A 5751-nucleotide genomic window follows, 5' to 3' on the forward strand; every position below is an offset into this window, starting at 1 on the left:
CGAGGCCCTGTGAGGATGCAGGGGGAGGACAGCCATCTGCAAACCAGAGAGAGAGCTCGCACCAGAAACCAGCCCTGGGGGCACCTGGTGTGGACTTCCAACTCCAGAACTGTGAGAAAATAGCTATTTGTTGTTTAGGTCCAGTCTGTGGTATTTCATTATGGCAGCCTGAGCAGATTAAGACAGGGATGTGATAACTATAATAATACATAATATTCAGTGAATCTCTGTTATTTGCTAATATGCACATTGCTTTGCACATAGCATCTCTGTTTCTCAAAAACCCCTACATGGTAAGGGTTATTTTATAGCTAGAAAATAAAGCTTTTTTTTTCTTTTTTTATTCCCTCCCCAGAGCCGTGCTGGGCCTGCAGCTCTGTGGCCAGCCACGGACACGGGTCTCTGTTCTGCAGGATGGGGTTTGTCAAAGTTGCCAAGAATAAGGCCTACTACAAGAGATACAAGTGAAATTTAGAAGACGACGAGAGGGTAAAACTGCTTACTATGCTCAGAAACTTAGTAATCCACAGTAAGTAACACTTAGTAATCCAGGATAAAAATAAGCACAACACACCCAAATACAGGATGATAGTTCATGTAACCAACAGAGATGCCATTTGTCAGACGGCTTATGCCCGTATAGAAGGAGAGATGATAGTTTGTGCAGCTTGTGCTCATGAACTCCTGGAGTATGGCGCGAAGACTGGCCTCGCACATTACGCATGCTGCCCTGGTCCGCTGCTGGCCCACACGCTTCTCTATAGGTTTGGCATGTGAAGGCCAAGTGGAGGTGACCGGAGAGGAACACAACGTGGAAAGCATCGATGGTCAACCTGGTGCCTTCACCTGCTATTTGGATGCAGGGTTTGCCAGAACTACTACCGGAAATAAGGTTTTGGGGGCCCTGACAGGAGCTGTGGGTGGAGGCTTGTCTATACCTCACAGTACCAAACGATCCCCTAGTTATGATTCAGAGAGCAAGGAATTCAATGCAGAAGTACAATGGAAGCACATCATGGGTCAGAACATTGCAGATTATATGCGTTACCTGGTGGAAGAGGATGAGGATGCCTACAAGAAACAATTTTCTCAGTCCATAAAGAACAATGTAACTCTAGACTTGATGAAAGAGATGTGTAAGAAAGCTCATTCTGCTATATGAGAGAATCCGGTCTATGCCAAGAAGCCTAAGAAAGAAGTTAAAAAGAAGAGGTGGAACCATCCCAAGATGTCTCTTGCCCAGAAGAAAGATTGGGTAGCTCAAAAGAAGGCAAGCTTCCTCAGAGCGCAAGAGCGGGCCACTGAGAGCTAAAAAACTCAACCACAATTTTCTATGAAGATTCTTCAGATAAAGATAAGAATCAACTTATCGACGCAGCAGATATTTCTGTTAAGCTCTTCTTAATGAAACTGTAGGAAATACCCTGAAATTGAGAGTATTTTCCTTCAAGAAACAAGTATAGCTTTTTCCAGAAGTTGTCTTGCATGCCAATTTGAGCAAAGTTCACATCTGCTTCTTGGGCTTCTGCTCTCCCTGACAGGACTTATCCCTCAAATTGTGTGGTGCGCAGCTCTCCCTACAAATTCTGGCAAGCGACAGACCAACTTCCACTAAAAAATATTTCTTCCACTCATTTATTGTAACCAGATGATTAGGGAGAAGAAAAAGTGCCTTCAAAGTACACAATTTTAAAGTAAGCAAAACAGGTGCTAATCCATGGCTTTAATTTTTGAGAGAATGTTGTCTAATGAAGTGACCGTCACATAACTTGAACATATTCACTCTAACCAGGTGAAACCTTTGAGCAGAAAATACTGAGAAAAATCTTTTCTCCGCAAGAGGTGTTTAATGTTATGGAGATGTTGAAAGGTACAAGCCAAATCTGAATAAACATGAAAATAACATGAAAAAGGAGAAAATGTTGACCTTGTATATCAAGTTTACATGAGAGAAAAATGTTAGATAAATTTACATTCCTCTTAAGAAATAGCTGTTTGGCCAAAACAAAATAATACTGTTTGGAAAATGGAAAATTATTATTAAAATGTTCTATGATTTCAGAGTCCTGCTCTTAAAGTCCAACTTCCCCATAGTTCAGATTGAAGAGATATTGATATGGATTGGGTCTATATCCTTAAGATGTCAGTTTTGAAAGACTCAGTTGGCTGGTTGACACTAACATGGACCCTTTGAATCTACAATGATGAAACTTCATCCATTTTCAGCCTCGAAAATCGGCAATTACACATTGCCGAGCAGAACACATCTTGATGGGTTTTGAATTTTAACAATCTCAGTAAGAGCCACTCAGAACATTCTGAAGCCACATAACATCTGATGTCTGAATGAGTTTAAATGTGTTTGTCTATAATACAGCAAACCATGCTATTAACCCAACATCTGTTTGTAAAGGAGTAATTTTAATTTAAAAAAGAAAAAAGAAAAGAAACAGGAAGATTTAGTAGCTTGAGCTCAGTCACATAATTTATAAATAGAACAAAACTTCAGACTGACTCCAGTTCTGCCAGGGGTGTCCTGGAGCAGCATGTCCCAGACCTCGAGAACTGGTTATGGCCATCTCCTCTCAAAGCAGCATTCTTGAAAGCAGCCATGGTTGGACTATTTACACTGCAGAAATTGGTAAATACTAAAAATAAAGACTTTTTTTTCCCCAGAAAGCTAGTTGTTAAACATTTGTTATCATACCACTGACGGCAATACATTACCTCCTACAAACAGAAAGGGAGAAAACGGCACAGACAGGTTGCAGTCACATTGTAGAGGGTTTAAATGTTGGTCATACCTGTTTATTGTTGCTGAAGAACAGCACGAATTCATTAAAGTTTAGTTGATCTCTAAAATATTTTGGATTGCATTGAAGATTACAGTCAATAAATATTTTTCTCATTGCCTGTTAACAAAGAAGACTGAGTAATGGCCTATGTTCTCACCAAGGCTCTTGGTGAGATTTTCTTGGTGAGATTCACAAGAAGGCTCTTGTGAATTTTTCCCAGTTTAGTGGCTTTTTATAAACACTTTCTTACTCTAATTTAGTCTCTATCTTTATGTTGCATTCTGAAGAAATGTATGAACTGAAATGGCCTACAAAGCAGGTGCAACAAATAATGCTAGCGGGATATCAAAAATTGCTAGAAAAATTGTCAGACACAGTGTTAAAATGTGAATTTTATGGATGTCGAGGGCAGGTGGATGTTCCAGGAATTGTTGGAGAAAACAGATGGCAACAATAGCTTATAACGGATTGCTACACATTATCTCTTATTATAAAAGGCATCATAAAAAATACTACCATCTGGGCAGAAGTAGATACAATTCATGAATGGTGGCTGAAAGAAACTGTAGCTAAGGACCAAATCTAACCCTGAGGAGTTGATGAGAAGGACACACCAACTGTCTTGAGCCCATCTCCCTAAGGTCTACACTCTAAAGATACTGTGTAGCCCATTATGAAGATCACACCCACCTTTGATGAGCACCATCTGCCCATAGTTTCAACATTGTTACATGGACAAGAAACTCTGACTGGGTTTGTATAAGAAAAATCACAAGTTGCTTTGAGTGCTGTTTTCCCCTCAGAGAGGTAAACAAATTCAGGTAAGTTAAATGTACTTAATGTTATGATTAGCTATCCTGGTTTGCCCAAATTGTAACTCTGCATTGCACTTCATTGAAACAGTCATCTGTACATATTCATAAGCATAACCACAGGATTGCATTTCAGTTGTTAAAGTTTGACTTCAAATATAGATGAAGCAACGTGAGTATGATTCACGAGGAACTCAAAAGGGTCCAAAAAGAATAAACAGTAATAGTATCAGGCAATTAAACAACAGCTTATTAGAGGAAGCTTAAGATACTCTATGACATACTGTATTAGAATTTATTTAACATATTTTACTTCAATAAAATATTTTATTTTGGTGAAGAAAGAGCCATAGTGCAAATAATGGAAATAATGTCATTAACGTAAATATAAAAATATTCCAATCACATAAGTAGTTTATGGTAATAGTTAAAAATATCTTGTAGTAACATTATCTTGTTCTGTCCGCATTTCTAGGTAAAATTAAATTATAAGAACTCTACTGTAGAGAAGAGACTCATGCAGAAACAACTGTCCTCTAATTTTTCATCAACTACAATGTTTTTAATTGTGATGTTTATGTGGTTATTTTTTAAATACATATATGTGTGATTTTTAAATGTTAAATAGCTAAGTCTTAGAATTTGATGAAAACACGTGAAATATATGGAATGACATGCCACCAACTCCAGTAATTTGACTCGATGACTTAACAAAAACAACATAAACAGGTCATGTCCAATGAAACAAAAATCAAGTCGACTTCATAGCTGTGCAACATTCAACAGCAGGAGAAAATGAAACAGTATCCATAGAACCTTGAAGTAAAAACTGAGTGTTCAGTCACACATCACGTAGGTGTGATAAAGATATGAAGATAGAGATCATCCTAATGACTAATTGCAAGAAGACCTGCTAAAAATGGTGAGAAATGAATATAAATTAGGAATCTATCATCCAAGTTGTTATGATTGAAAAGGATTTGACTTTGAACATTAAATTAATAAATATATAGAGTTAAACTAATTCATTTTAAGCTCTCACTTGAAGTAAAATAAAAAATGATAAAAAGAAAGTGAAAAAATGGATAATGATTATCCTGAGTTAAATTAACAAAATTCTGTAAAGGGATGGGGAGAGAGGAGATACTGGAATCCCAAAATATGAAATGAAAATTCTGTATTCTTAATCTTTCTTATAAGAGTTTCAAAATGATTGTTACACTTTCACATTTATAAGAGAAATGGGAACATAAATGTCTAAGCTTTTTCAAAAAAAAATATTGAAACATTTTGACAGCAGAAAAGAGCTCGTAGATCCTTTATCATTAAGAAATAATGCCCCATGCAGAAAATAAAGTGCATATAGATATTCAGCACTATGTTACTTTAACAACAGAAACCTAGGAACAACCGCTTTAACACTAAAGAAATGTTTACATAAATCCATAATATAGTTTAATAAGTAGCCATTAAAAGTGATGGTGAGAAATAATTCATAACAATATGGGGAAATGCTTAAAACTTCGGATGAAAAATTCACATGTATGTCATATATAGGTGCATGCACACACACATACAATACACATTGCATACAAATTACGTCAAAAAAAATCAGCTACCTAAACTCTGTAAAATGTATGTTGAAATAAATACACAAAAACCGGTTTCTGTTTGTATAATGTATATAGTTTGTATAATGTATACAGTTTATACAAATGTATAAATTTGTAGAACTCTAGGTAATGTTCCTTCCTTTAACACACACATACACACACTCACACAGACACACATGATAACACTTATGTTCTATAAAGTTGCCATGAATGCTGAATTAGTGAATACTGAGCTATTACTCCTGGGGAAAGTAAAAGTTTAGGTCCTATAAGTCTCTGGCCATAACATTTCATTACCCAATCAATATATGACCTTGTTTTATGTGTTTCTATTTAAAGATACATTATGTGATATATATTTCTTACAAATAATTATATGCAACATTTTTTTATAATAAAACACTGGCCATGAAAGGTTTAACATTTTCCTGATTCTCAATATGGGATTGTAAATTTGTTTGGCTTTCAGCTCCACACTAGTGATGTCCAGGACACTTTTTTCTAACTGAAACAAATCTAACATACAATATC

General features: G+C 36.2%; 1 pseudogene; it reads left to right on the forward strand.

Annotated features, from left to right (window-relative positions):
• Positions 1 to 414: 414 nt before the first annotated feature.
• Positions 415 to 1312, forward strand: LOC106823261 (large ribosomal subunit protein uL18 pseudogene; annotated as a pseudogene).
• Positions 1313 to 5751: the final 4439 nt, after the last annotated feature.

The sequence above is a fragment of the Equus asinus genome, chromosome 18 (assembly GCF_041296235.1).
Source record: "Equus asinus isolate D_3611 breed Donkey chromosome 18, EquAss-T2T_v2, whole genome shotgun sequence".
Taxonomy (NCBI): domain Eukaryota; kingdom Metazoa; phylum Chordata; class Mammalia; order Perissodactyla; family Equidae; genus Equus; species Equus asinus.